Source organism: Pinus tabuliformis, chromosome 1_1, assembly GCF_031772625.1.
Source record: "Pinus tabuliformis cultivar Carrire ecotype Pingquan chromosome 1_1, CPIR1, whole genome shotgun sequence".
NCBI classification, from domain to species: Eukaryota; Viridiplantae; Streptophyta; class Pinopsida; order Pinales; family Pinaceae; genus Pinus; species Pinus tabuliformis.
In genome coordinates this window covers 717,966,447-717,983,581 of record NC_142297.1, presented here as the reverse complement: position 1 = coordinate 717,983,581, position 17,135 = coordinate 717,966,447, and positions in this window count along the sequence as shown.

The window sequence follows — 17,135 nt, the reverse complement described above, 5'->3', positions numbered from 1 at the left end:
ATCTTGGCAGGCCAGTAGTTAGGTAGAGAATTAAGGTTCCCAACTGTTTAATCTGGGGCCTTGGAAGTAATAAGGTTAGTTGTAGATAGAAAAGCAAAGAAAAAAGCAAAAAGAAAAGAAAAGAACAATTCAGGGTTTGCTAGTCCAAGTGCACCCTCTATGAAGAAACAAAAAATGCTAGGCAAGTAGATGGGTAGGTAGATGGGGTTGCAGAAGCATGATTTCTTTTATGTCACTGGCCCAAGCCAAGGAAAAACATGGCGCCAGTGCAGGTCTCTCATTCAGCAGTTTTGCAGCAATACAATGAAGCATGTCTAACCCCCTGATCACCCCCATTACACTCATTACTAACATCCCAATACTACCTATGCTCATGGAAGAAGTCAAAGTTTTGTTGGTTCTTACTTCTTTAAAAGCCACATTTCTTGTCTAAAAATTCTTTTCATTTTGATCTACTTCCTAAACTAAGTTGATTTCATATAAAACTTAGTGTTTTTCCCCCTTCATCCACCTTTTCCACTCATATTAACTCCTAATTTCTTACTACTTAATTCCCTATGTTTCCCTTTCCCTATTACTATAACACCATGGTGTATAAAACCCCAGCAATATGTATATTCCCTTCCCCTTGGCATTATAGCCATATGTCCAAAGTCAGGGATTAAATTGACCTCTGGTCAGTTTAATAACCTAACCCCTACCCCTTTTTTCTTCCACAACTCTCTGAAATGATTTACCCACTTTATTTTGTAAATAAACCTTTGAAAAACCCAAACGACCCCTTTTTAACCCGTAACACTGTTAAAAACCCGCAAAACCCACTTTTCCAATGTTCCGCCGGGCGCATATTTTAGAAAATAAGATTATTTTATTATCCCCGCCCTTCCGTATCGTCCAGCCAACTCTGCCTCCCGCCAGCCGTCGGATCTGGGCTTTCCCATCCGACGGCCCTCATCAATTTCGGAGCGGCCCCGATGTACTGCCGTTAGCTTCCGAAATTTGACGTCCGCTGACGTACACACGGGGGCACGCGTCGCTATATCACTGGATCGGGCGGCCCTCTGACAATCCCGCTTCTGTATGAATAGCGGTGCGATATCATACCGCTTACCGCTTCCGGTTTTCCGCTGTCCTGTCATGCCAACGTCACGCCACCTCACTGCCGCATCAGCGCCCCCGCCCGCCATCGCTCCGAGCTGTCACGCCACCTATGCAGTCCCCGTGGACCACTCACAGGCTGCCACGTCACCCGATGATGTCATGCTGATGTCACCCGACCCTGACCCCACCTGATGACGTCATGCTGATGTCACCCAAATTTTCGCGCCAACCACAAAAAGTCCATATTTGGCCGAATTTTGCCATTTTTGCGCATTTTTATGTGTTTTTCTGCTCTGCCTCCTGCATGTATTTTCACGTCCTTTGCTGCCGCACCTTGCCAAGACCGTTCAGAGCTGCTGCCGCCCAGAATTCAACTGCAACCAAGCTCAAATACCGCCATTTAACCAGGTATTTGTCAATTCCCGAGCTGCGCGCTTTGTTTCATCCTGCATTGTTAAAAACCATTGAATTTTACCATTTTCCCAAGAGAAATAGGCCTGCTACGCCTTAAAACCAATTCCATCAGTTTTAACCGGCCAATTGTGCCCAATTACACCCCTGTTGCTCTGAAACGGGCTGTAATTCAACGAATTACTCAACCTACCGCGCAGGACAGTATTTCTCCCAAAAACAGTCGAAATTTAACCCAAATTCAATTATAAAACATGGATACAACAGTAGCACCTGTTGCCCTGAATATTACTCCATTGAATGCCCCTCAGAGAGAGTTGGAGTGGAAACCATTAGCAGATAAAGATTACCAAATATCAGAGGAAATGCTAATGCATAGCAAGTATCACATTCACTTGCTAAATGAATTGAAAATTAAGCATAATAGTGGAACTGATGTATTGGGCATTTGGGACTCTTTCCTCCCCATCTTCAAGCTCCCTCAGGTCAATGTGTTTCCTGACCTAATCCATCGGTGTGCTGCCTGCTATGACCCCACTCAGAGGGCTGTGCTTGACCCTTCAGGCTCAGTTGTTTTTTATGTCACCCCTGCAGCCATTAGAGAGATGCTCAACTTCGAAACTGATAAGAAATTAGTTCCTTTATCATTAATGGATCTGATAAAACAAGGAGCTAAACTGACAGATGCTCAAATCACCAAGATAAATCAAATGTTCGTCAAGTCTACCTCTGAGACCATGAAGTACCCTCCCATCCATTATGTATACCTAAATCAATTGGGCACAGACCTTGCAGACATGATTAGTCCCATATTGGGCTATAATTCAATAGAAATTGTTGATGAAATTGTGCTGGTGATGATGGCCATGTTTTCCCCTGGCAAGCCCCAAATCTCTTATGATTATGCCACCTACATCTCCAATAAAATACATGAGCAATTGATAGACTTGGAAAGAGAAAGGGTGTTCAGATACACCTCCTATATCTATCATTTAATCCTATACTATCAGCATGAGAAATTTCCTTTTCCCGTGAAAAGAATGGATGCACAAGGCAATCCAAGGTCAATGGTCTATTGGTCCTCTGTTTTTCACCGTAGGTCTTATTCCCCTTACACTTATTGTGAGTTTATAGACCTCTTCATCCACCCAGACATGTCTCTGCTTCTGAGCTCACCTCCTCCAAGACTAACTGATGAGATGCAGAGAATTCTTCAGTTGTCCAAGGTATACAGCATTGGGGATTGGTATTTTTACCAAAACCACACAGTTATCAGAATATATGGGTGTGAGTTGGCCCCATACAGATTGCCCAGATATGTGCCTATGAGATTGTTTGCCCTTGAGTATTTCAGGCAATTTGGGAATGCTGATGTACTCCATTTCTCAAGCAAGGGCAAGAAAGCACAGCTTAAAGTCAGAAACCAATTAGGTCCCTTCATCTACAATAAAAGGGAGGAAGCTTGGAAAGAGGCAGATAGAATGCTGAATGGCCTTGGCTTACAGACCAGCTTCCTTTGGGAACCCTACGACCCCAATCATTTCATAAGCTTAAGAAGGGTCAGATATAGGCTGGCCAGTTATGATCACATAAGGTTGCCTCACATAGAAAAATATGCAAATCAACTAGAATGGAAGGAAGGCACCTTAGAAGAGGCTACCACACAAGAAGAATTAGCTCAAAGAGGAATAAGAAATCTCCAAAAGTTGGCTGACTTGGAGCTTTGTTCACAGGTACTTCCTCTTCCAAACACTCAAGTGGGAGCAGCTGCCTCATCATCCACAGCTCCACAAAAGGCAGCCCAAGCCCCAATTACAGCAGAGACTTCAGCCAAGGATAAAGGCACGGAAACAGAACAACAAAAGGCCCCTGAAGAGCAACGATGAGCCCAAGAAGAACAACCTGAAAATCATCCTGAACAGCGGGAAGAAATGGCAGAGGCTCCTGGTCCTAATGATGAGCAAATGCAAGATAAGGAGCCCCCGTACAAAATGTTACATTGGACACTTCGGTGCTCCAAACCCCTATCAATGAAGAGAGGGGTAAGAAGAGAGATAGAGAGGAACAGACTCCCCTTAGTACCTCAACATCACAACAAGGGGAAAAGAGACAAAGGATCAATCCTTTTTCAGAGGATGAGATGCTTTTGGGTCAAACACAGATGGGTCCCCCCAGCACAGAGGTATCAGCTAGCTCACTACAGCAAGAGCAGCAAAGAATACTTGGAGGAGAGGTCAGCTCCTCAGAGCAACAAAGAAAGGGTGAGTCTAGCATAAAGAAACAATTCATAGACATCAAGACCAGAAATGAGCCAGTGAGGTTACAGCTGTACAATCTCTTGTTGAAAATGGCTCCTACAAACCAGCAGAGGTTGATGTCTGCATATGATGTGCAAGAGGGCAAAATGATAATGAGCCATTTCATGCCCACAGCGCTGCAGCCACAGTCTGCAGCTGATTATATAAGAACAAACTTGGAAATCTTGTCCAAGGACATCCACCCAATGGACCAAATTGAATTGCATAAACAGACGGGTGAGATGGTGTATGCTACCCTAGCAGACAAAACAATGGTAAATTATAGATTGCAGAATTCGTTGAATAATACCACTGCACAATTGGAGTTAGAGAAGGCATCCTCCCAGGCTAAAGACAATAGGATAAGGTCTTTGGAGGATATAATCATAGAGCTTGGGCATGATCCAAAGGACCCTAAAGCTATAAAGGAGCTGCTAAAGATAAGGGATTCAGACATTGCAGCCTTAAGAAAGACGATGAAGATCCCAGCGACCCTTCACCCTCAAACAGAAGAGGTTGCCCAGCAAAGGCAGGACCAAGATGTAGCAGCCATGCTGGTATCACTCCATACACAACTTGCCCAGACAGAGGGAAAATTGGTAGAAACAGAGGCTGCACTGCAGGCAGCCCTACAACAGAAAGAAGGAGGCCAAACATCTCAGCCCCCTCAGCAAGTAATTGACCTTGAGGAACCCCCTCAAATTGTCATTCCTCCTACAGTACAGACAGTTGAGACAGCTCCATCAACATCGGCACCAGCACCAACATCAGAGCAGGCTCCAAGCCTGGACATGCAGAAGTTGATGAATGAGATTCAAGTCCTAGAATCCCAGATGGCAGAGCTGAATGAAGCCAAGGAGAAATTGGTCACACTTAATGAGAAACACGATAAATCCAAGCAACAGGTGGCAGAAAAGACAAGGGAAGTAAGGACCTTGGAAAGAAAAATCAAAGAGCTAGAGAAAGAGATGAACATGGGCAAAGCAATAACAGAGCTCAAGAAAATCATATGGTTAAAGATTGGTCAATCAATCACAGACCAATGGCAATATATAGAGACCATCCATGAGCAAATGGATTTGCTGGGCAAGGCTTATGCAGAAAGTCAAAAAGCCAGAGCTTCTCTAGGAAGTATGCCAGATGTAGCTACCAGAATGATCAATGTGTTGAACAACAAAACTGGCATACAGTTAGCAAACCTGGGTATCAGAGATAGAACTGATACAATTTTGCTGATCAAAAGGGTACTCACCCTCAGAAATTATGTACAGGCACTAGACAGAAAATGTCAGGATATTCAAGCAGAGGTAAATGCTTTTGGTGCCAAGATCACAACATTATATGACAGGGGACTCCCCAGTTTACTAAACAGCGCAGGAAGGTTATCTTCTCATGAGAAATATGCAAAAAGAGTCAACAACTACATCACTGATCAGTTGACTACCTCATCTAGCACTTCGGAAGGAACTGGGCCGCTCACAGGACAAGAGCTGTATGATAAACTAGAAAATCTGTTTTATATAGAACATGAAATCAATCATCTGTTTGAAGTCCCCCCTAACTACTACAAATATACAGATGCAGATGAGACACTCCTCAAGATGCGAAGGCATCAGATGCCCACTGATCAATGGTGGACAGATATGATAAGGACTTTGCTGTGATTTGATAAAATAATCAATCAAATGCATTTTACAGCAAGCAGAGAATCAATAAAGAAGTCACAGATCAGCAACCACAGGTCAAAGATTACAGGTCAGCATCCCAAAAGCATCAGAGCCACAACGTGTCATCTACAACAGCCGTTGTCAGCAGAAGCCATCCAAGAATTAACGCAGCCGGCCCTTGGGCCCAAAAGTCATCACAAACCGACTAACAGCAAACAGCTGTTATGTACCTTTACTACAGGCTTTAAATTTTGTAATAACTTCACTGTACAAAGTTGGTAGAGATAGTTATTGCTCAATAACTATCATTCTAGATATTTTACTTGATATTTTTGTATAAAATCTCCCCCACGCAGTTCATTTGGGGGTTGTTGTTTTACTACTGTTCTTGAAGAAAGAGAACTTGGCTGTAATCTCTGGAGAAATAATACAGAAAAGCTTTGGGGTTTGCAAAAATTGGTCTTACTGATGCTTGCTGTCTTGGAACTACTGAATGCTACAGGATTCTAGTGTCATGTCTTGATATAATAAATTTTCTCTATCTCTTTTCATGTTTATTATCAGTTTAACTCATATCCTTTATATGTTAAATCTAAACTTAGGAAGAAAGAAAAAGAATAGCTCAGGATTTGTCCATGGAGACACCCTGATTTCAATCTCTCTTCGCTATAAATGTTTTCTACAGGCTCAGCTATTTTAATTGGAATTCTTAACTGCTCCAATAAACCCTGAATCTTTCACGGTTTCTATTTAGTAATTCATGTATGCTACTAAGTAGAAATTGTTGTTCAAATTGTTATCACACTGTCTGTAATTCCATCTCCCACTATTTCACTCACTAATCAGAATTTATATCAAGAATAGTCATCTAGCCTTGCAGTAAAATTTCTCCATTACAGGCACCAGGACTGTCCCAAATCTCTGACTCCATATGCCCAATGGACTGACATCTCCCAAACATTTCATGCCCTTCTCACAACAACAGTTCACAACCAAAACTTTAAACAGAAAACTAAACCCATAACTAGCCCAAAATCTTTACAAAACAAAGCGAAAACTTAAAGAGAGAGCCCTCTCTGATTACAGATAGGCTAGGATCTATAATCCAAATCTTGGTTAGTGGTTACCTCGGTCGTATTCCCTTGGGAGTCATAGGGAACAACCTGGGTGATAACAGTAACAAAGGAACAAAGCATGTTCATGAAATTATAAACAATCAACTGATACACAAAAAATAGAAAGGGATGAGAGACAAAATAAGTGACAACAAGTAAGGGACTAGAAAGTTAACCAAATATTAAGAACTCAAGTTTGTGAGCGTGAGAGAGATGATGCACGGGACTCTTATATTAGTAGGACACAGTATCCAGAGTTGGAAAGTGTAGTACTAATAAGAAGTGATGGTCTACAGTTAATTCCTGAGAGGTACGTAGACAATATGGAAGTTGATGACTCTAGGCCAACAATTCCATGTTCCTCGGTTGCAACAATATCAATCCTTGTTATGATAGAATTCCTCCAACAAAGACTTCATCAATTCAGAGGCATCCATAGTTTGGTATAGAAAAGTTGGACAAGGAAATTTGTGAGACTGGCTTGAAATTGAAATTCCTACAGTAAAAGAAACCTAGATCAATATTTAAGAAAATGAAGATATACTTCTCCACACTTGAAATCACACGAACATGCTCCTTACCACAATTGCTATTTGTTGAAGAAGAAGAAGAAGAAGATACAAGTCTAGAAAACGAACCATCATAATCTTGTATGAATTAATTAGTCTAATATGTAGAGAAAGGGTGTCAAACCAATGATACATTAACAAATTTCATAGTAGTTGAAGCCGACGAACAAGAAAGTACCCCCCGAATAATGCATTCACAAAATGTCAATATCGACAAGTTGTACTAGTCGACCAGTATTAAAGAAACAGAAAAGATTCCACCTTCTCCAACAAAAATGGGATTGAACCACATCCCACTCTATGAAGGTAATGAGGATCCAAAGAAACATTGCTTTATATGTGTAAAGTTTTATATCGCTAATGCTATTACCTACAAAGGTAAAAAAATGGTGCAATTTGCAGCTGCTCTAAAAAAGAGAGCACTTACATTGTCCATTAACTTCACATAACACCAACCAAAAAGTAAAAAATGATATCAATAGTAGGTTATTTTCCTTATTTAAAGTGTAAGTTGTCAAGCATCTTACAACACAAAAACTAAAAGAAATCAAATAGTGGTCAAACAAAATAGTTCGGAGTACGACAAAAGGTTCAAGGATTTTATAAGTGAGGTCCTCTACATTATTGATGAAGCGCTACTTTTTTCAATGGTATACTACGAGGTTGTTACAGAAAATATGTGAACCCTTGAGAATGCATGAAGTCAAAACTTGTGAAGAGCCCCTGAAAATGGTCCAGTGTATTGATACAAATGATGAAAGGAAGTCAAATTTCTCAACAAAAACCAAGAAATTAGAAGAGAAAGTTGAAAAATTACAATAGTATTTGTTGGCATTAGCTCTGCAAAAAACTAATCTGTGGTGCACTAATTGTAGAAGCAAAGGGCATACTAAAGACAATTATAATTTTTTTGGTTACTTTGATCAAGATGTTCGACAAGTCCATCCATATACATATTGTGATATCTGTCAAGTCATAAAAAAATAGAATGCTAATACAATTTATGGAACATAAAGCATAAATGGTGTGGCATCTATGATGCTAACAATCATTATACATAAGAGTGTTAGTTAAATGCTAAAAATAAGCCCAATTTTCATGTTTCCTATCATACTTAGGAATAAAATTAGTTGAATGACCCATCCATGCAAGGAGGAAGAGGAAATGGTAGAGGTGGATATGGTGGACATCAAGGAGGTTCTAATGGACAAGGTCATGATTGAGGTCGAAGTCAACGAAGATTATATTTCTTTACGTGTTGGCAAGAAGGCCACATAGTTCCTAGATACCCTTTAAAATATAAGACATATTTACATTTCTGCAATATGTGCGGCCTAGGTAATATTTCTCTAGAATATTCCCCAAAATTATAGAAAAATAATGAATAAACAAGGTGTCAACCTTTTAGAAACTCTCCTAAAGTAAGAGGTTTTGGACTTGAAAAACCTCCATGTTGTCACCCAATCTGAAGCAGGTCAAGAGAATACTTTAAGAAATCAACAGATCATTTGACCTTCCAGGAATATTGTTCTTTATCTAGACATGCAACATGATACTGATATTATAGAGAAGGCAGTTGAGTTATTTAAGAACGAAGTTGGTTAATAGAGAATGACGAAGGAGATCATATTTAAAGAAATTATGGAAACGTTGAAGGAGAAAAATCAATTAGTCACATAATCAAACTTCTAAAAATATTAAAAGATTGCAATGAGGAGAGAAATCAGTGTAAAAACTTGTGCCAACTCTCTCAAGAAAAATATTTGGACGACGACAACCCCCAAGTTGATTTGAAAATAAATGCTTAGATGGTAAAACAAGTTGTAGTCAATTTTGTCTCACAACTAAATATCCTTCCAAGGGAAACATGGATAAATTTAGGAAGGTTGAATCTCCAAATAATGACCAACTATCTCAAACTTGCAGATCGAAGATTCATTGAGCCAATTGAAACAATGAAATAACTTAAAACATCAATCATGGGGATTCTGTATTTTTAAGTGATTGGCTTGGTCGAGGGAATACCTACATACCTAGCTTTGGGTGGAGTACCGTGGGGCCATAGGATGAAAGCCACAATTTCCCCAAAGAAAGATAGAATTAAATACAAATTGAATAAGAAAAATATCATAATACCTCTTGACCCGTGTGAAGCAAAACCCTAGGTTGAACCTTTGGAAGATGACATAGAAACAAGAATGTTATATTAGATATTGCATGATGACAAAGATAATGTGGATCCCAATTTTTTTGGAAAATTATTATCAGGATCCCCTCCCTCCATCAATCAAAATTCAAACACCAAGTTGTATGAATGGAAAATTTAAAATTAAAAATATAGGGCAAAAGCCTGATGACTAATCGAATTTGTGCTAACCAAGAATATCCAACCTTTCTTTGCTATAAAATTATTACCCATCATTCATGAAAGTAAACTTAAGAAAATGTAATACTTCTACCTCTCGACACAAGAAAGGACTCTAGTGTTCCACTCATATTTAAATAACAAGCTTCTCCCATGAATAATGTCAAATAAGCAACTAAAATTATTAGAGAATAAGGGAGAATTAAATATTAGTTTAGACCCTCACAAGACAATCATCTTAGTTGTAGGAGTCCCATGCTTCTTGACATTATACCTAGAAAACAATAACAACCTACTGTATAGAAAGGTTTGCAGGTGTAACATGACCCTCCTCCCACATCTACCCAAGAAAATGGCCACCCGGGGTAAACATGCGACAAGAGGCCACTATGATATGATTCGACCTCCTAAGTCACATTAAGGAAGTGGAATCAACTGAAACACACCATACAAACATCCAACATCATCAACATAACCCTCATAGGACAAGTCAACCACTCTAACAGCTTGTCCCTAAGTCTCACTGTTGTTTTAGGTCTCTTGGGCCATATTTGCTCTCATGCTATGGGCAAGGGAGCGACTAGCAACCTAAGGTCGCTCTCATAGGACTGCCTCCCAGCATCTGTGGACCAAAATTTCCAGTGTTGTGCTAGCGACCTCAGGATTTAAGCCACTTTTTAGGGTCAGAACCCAAGCCACTATCCAAAACTAATCCATCTCTTCAAATCAATAAAGTAACATGGAAATGGCAGTACTAAATGAAATACTTGTTCAAGGCCTTGAATGGACCCCTACTAGCCATGACAGGCATTTCGTCAAACATATTGCAAATGTGTAATCTACAAGTGTAATTAACAATTATAAGCATAGGGGTCTCATACTTATATGAGATTCGCCATGAAGCATTGTTTCCTTATCACTTTAGATATAATTCCATCCATTAGATCATAGAGACATTGTTCATTCATTTTCAAGTAAAAACATGATGACATCCATACATAACTATTGTCATAAAACATATACATAACCAAAATAATATGGATAGAAATATCAATGAAATCATAGCCATATGCACTACATATAATACATCATAATACTCATAGAAATACCAGGAGAAATAACATTTCATTAATGATGCAAGAAACCCATGATGGGACTTCCACGTTCCACTCGATTGTAGAATGGCTGAACCAAATCTCTCTTCAGCCATTCACTCCCATTCCATATTCTAAGCATGAATGTGGGATCTCATAGAACATATCAATCAAAACTCATCCAAGGCTTCTAGAGGCCATCCACCTCAACCCATCAAACAATGATTCCACCTCACGACCAGACACCACCAAAATGATCATCATATCGGTCTTTATCCTAACCATCCAGGGCTCTATAAAATTTGTCCAACCGAGGCTATGAGACTCGTAACTCAACCCACAAATTTTACCGAGCTCAAGAGCATTTGTCCAACCGAGGCTATGAGACTAGTAACTCAACCCACAAATTTTACAAGGCTCTAGAGAATTTGTCCAACCGAAGCTATCAGACTAGTAACTCAACCCACCAAGGGCTCCAGAGGATTTGTCCAACCCAAGCTACGAGACTACTAACTCAACCCAAGTTGTTCCAGGGCTCTAGAGCATTTGTCCAATCAAGGCTACGGGACTAGTAACTCAACCAAGTTTGTTCTAGGGCTCCAGAGCATTTGTCCTACCAAGGCTACAAGACTAATAGCTCAACCCAAGCTAAGGAGAGATTTGACCCAACCAAAAACATAACAAGGAAATAAACCCAAAATCACCATGGCTATCCAAGAAATGGCAAGGCTAGGAAATCCACTATCAATCCCATCCATCCTCCTTGCCAATGATAAATCACAACTAAAAAACCACATGCATATGCCATGCATGCCGAAACTAGTGAGTAAAACATACATGCAACTTGATACCTGCAAGAAAAACCTATTGTAGTTGCTGATACTAATGCCCTCTTGCCATTTCCTGCTCTTCATTTTCCTTCTTTCTCTAAAAATGCAAGTGTGCCACACTCTCCAAGAGTGCTCCAAGAACACTCTCAGTGTCCAAGAGTATGAGAGAGAGAGAGAAAAATGAGAGAGCTCCAAAACTTAACTGACCAAGTCTTGCCAACTGATCCTCATAAGCCTTTTTATTAATGAGGCCTGTATTTTCTTCATTTTCCATTATTTTCCTTATTTTCCTTAATTTCCTTATCACATGCAACCTGCCACCTTCACCTCCCTTTTCTCCTAATTTCCATTATTTTCATAAATAAAATGCCAATAAATTCCTCATGCCTTTCTTAAGCCTTAGCCATTATCTTTGCCAATTTCCTTAGCCATAATAAACCGAATCAACGCCAGTTAGGATGTTGCCCCCACCATTCAGCTTGGAATACATGTCACATCACCGTGGCCTTATACATTTTTACATGGAATTTTACTAGGGATGTCACAGAACCCTTCCCCTTGGGGGAACACCGTCCTCATTCTTCAACACCACCTATAACTAATAGCATTGTTGAAAACAAAACATACTTCCCATGGAGCTTTATAACACAGCTCGTTGCAGTATTTACAATGACCATATGCTAAAACATGACAAACATGCCTTTTACTAGATCTTTATAAAAAAACTCATTATGGTATTTACGATCCACATATACAGATACACATTTGATTCAACCAACAAATAATCATATCTATGGAGCTTTATAAATCCATCTTGATATAATATTTACAATAATACACACATACACATATGCACATTTGCTCAACCAACAAATAAAAATATATGATGTTCACATCCACAACAAGGGAATACATAGGCTCACACCTCCACCCTCAAAGTAATACCAAGATTCAATTCCTTTCGAGGAAGTTCAAAATCCACTGCAAAGTCAAATATGCATCCAATTTCCAATGCCGCAATCCTGTGACACTTGTCCCCTCAGTGAACAGTTACCAGCTCATTGTTTTAGGGCGCACTCCCAATGTGCATTTGGTTCCATCTAGAAATGCTAATGTCCAAAACAAATCCATCTCCAGTCTTCCCTTCTCTGCTTCATAGTCTGTCGAGAAATCTGGTCACCCCTTTCGTGCATTCACTCACCTTCCAAGTTCCGCTGGCACCCATGTCCCAGGCAATCCATCCCTTGGCAAGGCTTCCTTGCATCATAAGATACAAAAAAAAAGCATATACCTGCCTCAAAACCATCATACTAGTCATAGCATGCTCATGTAAATCAATGGACACTACTGGGTACCAGTGTCCCACAATGGCCCTACTCCTGAAGTGCTCCACCAACATACTGCTACATTTTCGAAATCATTTTGTTGTTGCAATTTCTTGCAGTAGATTTCAACCATCCAACCAAGAATTTATGTGCTTCATGTACCAAGCACATACCTTCCATTAGATTTAAAATAAATTGAAATAAATTCACATCACACCTCATTGGTAGCTCATCAATAAGGTATGCTTGCAATCCTGTGTACTTCCTGTCACAACAAGTCAACTAGCATCTTTGACCAAATCATCATGCATAAAAATATCACATGAGGTTAGCTCAAAACACAACCATCATAAATAAAAATCATAAATCACATGCATAATAAAAAATGAAATAAAATACAGATACATGTCCTTCATTGATCCTTACTTTTTCCTTTGTTATTTCTATACACACATCAGATTGATTGCCACACCCGACAACACTTAGTGCCTTTTCCTCAACTATGTGCACGTACACATACAACCACACTTGAGATACCACACCATGCAATACATGCATCTACACATGACATACAAGACATACACCTACACCCGGTGTACAACACAACACGAATATGTACACAATATACATCACAAGATATGCATTTGCACACAACGTGCGATGCCACAAATGCATACACCTGCACTTGATATACAATGCAACTCATACATATATACTTGATGTATAACACCACACAATACATTTACCTACACTTGGCATATAACACAACAAAATACATGTACTACACAGGGTACAACTCAAGGAATGCACATGTTACGATACCACGACTACCCAATCCACATACATAGTACCGCATGCTCGCAACACATCATGTACGACATGCACGTAATACCACACGTACACTATCCTTACCAAGAAACTTTGCCTCCAGTGTCTTAATTTTATAACCCTAATCATCAAGTTAACTAACATATAATAACAATTAGTTAACATATAACATGCTCATCAACAATGTATTACCTAATCATCAAGCTAACTATCATATGACAACAAAACATTAACCTATAGCATACTCATCAACAACATATAATATGATCATCTAGTTATCTAACATAAAACAAAATAGCAATGCATACAACCACATGTTATTACCATTCTTGACTATCTGACACATGTGCATATAACTACATTATTCAACTAACATCTATCATGAATGCAACCATAACATCAAAAGACATGTACATAAACCTAATGCATATGAAAATCCTTAACTTACATACCTACATGCCAAACATATAATACTTGTATGGAAGTCTGCTCTTACCTCAAAGTCTAATGATGTAATGCCACTTTGATAGTCTACATATCTTGCTCTATCTTAGTCAACATATTAGCATCATAACAAGCACTAGCATCATGATTACCTAAATTGAATACAATGACTTCACAAGGCATATTTAACCTACTATTCATGCATAACTATAACCAAGACCACACATGCATAACAACTACATATATACATATAACACATGGGTACAAAACCATATACACACCATTCTAGCTAGAGTCCAGTCATCAATGCATGACCATGCCAACTACAAAAAACATGAACTCATGCATGAAAACAACAACCACCTCACGGGCACTTGATAAAATGTGAACACTGACGTGCATAACAACGCATAATCAACCATACACTCATGAAGACATACTCCATGAAAACAACTTAAAATTTCACATGGAAACATCACTACAACCAAGATCAACACCATGCAGATGCAACAAGAAAATGGACTACATGCATAAGGAATACATATGCAACCAACATGAAAACATGATCTATGCACAACCCAAGGAGAGCGCAACCACACTATGATACCTATCTAACACCCTCCTCCCACATCTACCCAAGCAACCATCGAGCTGGGGTAAACATGCAACAATAGTCCACTATGATATGATTCAACCTCCTAAGTTACATTAAGGAAGTGGAACCGACAGAAACACACCATATAGACATCCAACATCATCAACAAAACCCTCAAAGACAATTCAGCTACTATGACAGCCTATACCTGGGTCCCACTATTGTTTTAGGTATCTTTGGCCATAGTCACTCTCATGCTATGGGCAAGGGTGTGACCAGCAACCTAAAGTCACTCTCACAGGCCTTCCTGCCAGCGACTGTGGACCAAAATTGCTAGTGCTATGCTAACGACAATGGAATTTAAGCCGCTTTTCAGGCTCAAAGCCCAAGCCACTGTCTAGAACTAAGCCATCTCTTCAAATTAGTAAAGTAACATGGAAATGATAGTACTAAAGAAAATACTTGTTCAAGACCTTGATTGGACCCCTACTAGCCGTGACAAGCATTTCATCAAACATATTGCAAATGTGTAATCTACAGGTGTAATTAACAATTCTGAACATAGGGGTCTCATAGTTATTTGGGATTCGCCATGAAGAATTATTTCCTTTATCACTTTAGCTACCGTTCCATCCATTAGGTCATAGATACATTTTTCATTCATTTTCAAGTAAAAGCATTATGAGATCCATACATAATTGTTGTCATCAAAACATACACATAACCAACATAATAGGGATAAAAATATAAATGAAATAACAACCATATACACCACATATAATCCATCATAATACTCATAGAAATACCAGGAGAAATAACCTTTCATTAATGATGCAAAATCCAAACCCGAGATGGGAATTCCATGTTCCAGCCGACCATAGAATGGCTGAGCCAAATATCTCTTCAATCATTCACCCCAATGCCATATTCCAAGCATGAATGTGGGATCTCATATAACACATCAATCAAAACTCATCCAGGTCTTCCAGAGGCCATCCATCTCAACGCATCAAACAATGATTACACCTCACAGTCAGATGTCACCAAAAACATCATCAGATCAGTCTCTATCCCAACCATCTAGGGTTCTAGAGTGTTTGTCCAACCAAGGCTACGTGACTAGTAACTCAACCCACAACTTTTACCAGGGTTCAGAGCGTTTGTACAACCAAGGCTACAAGACTAGTAACTCAACCCACAACTTTTACCAGGCTCTAGAGCGTTTGTCCAAACGAGGCTATGGGACTAGTAAATCAATCCACCAAGGGCTCCAAAGCGTTTTTCCAACCCAGGCTACGGGACTAGTAACTCAATCCAAGTTTTTCCAGGGCTCCAAAGTGTTTTTCCAACCAAAGCTAGGGACTAGTAATTCAACCCAAGTTGTTCCAGGGATCCATAGAATTTGTCCAACCAAGGCTATGGGACTAATAAATCAGCCCAAGCTAAGGAAACATGAGACCCAACCAAAAACATAACAAGCAAATAAACCCATAATCACCATGGATATTCAGGAAATGGCAAGGCTAGGAAATCAACTGTCAATCCCGACCATCCTCCCTACTAATGACAGATCAAAACCAACAAACCACATGCATATGTTATGCACGTTGAAACTAGTGAGGAAATTATACATGTAGCTCGATTCCTGCAAGAAAAACCCATTGTAGATGTTGATATCGATGCCATCTTGTGCTTTCCTACTCTTCCTTTCCCTTCTTGCTCCAAAAATCCAAGTGTCACACACTCTCCAAGAGTGCTCCAATAAAACTATAAGTGTCGAAGAGTATGAGAGAGAGAGAGAGAGAGAGAGAGAGAGAGAATAATGAGAGAGCTCCAAAACTGAATTGACCAAGTCTTGCCAATTGATCCTTAGAAGCCTTTTTATTAATGAGGCCTCTATTTTCTTCATTTTCCATTATTTTCCTTCATTTCTCCCTCACATGCAAACTATGACCTTTCACCTTCCTTTTCTCCTAATTTCCATTATTTTCATACATAAAATGCCCATTAGGATGTTTCCCCCACCATTCATCTTGGAATACATGTCCCATCACCGTGGCCTTATATATTTTTACATGGAACTTTACTAGGGTTGTTACAGGAGGACACAATTTGTCATCACAAGGGAACATCCCAATATTTAAACCTAGACAAGACCTTGTCATGCATATACAAAATTTTGAGTTTGAATAATGAAGAAGTAGGTACAAGGAAGAAAGAGTGTGGCCACATATGTTCCCAAACACTCTTGATGTTTTTGCTAATAAGTGGTATAAATTAGAAGAAGCTAGAAGTCAATCATTACAATGGAGTGAGTTGCAAAAATATTTATTTAAATAGTTTGAATTCTGACCAAATGAGCATGAATTGGTTGAAGTAGCTCACTAAATTAAATAATTTTTGAAAAATTAGTCTTTTATTTCACATAAAGAAAAATGAGAAACAACAAATGACTTCTCATCAATTCCTTTATGTAATCATATATCATGCTTTC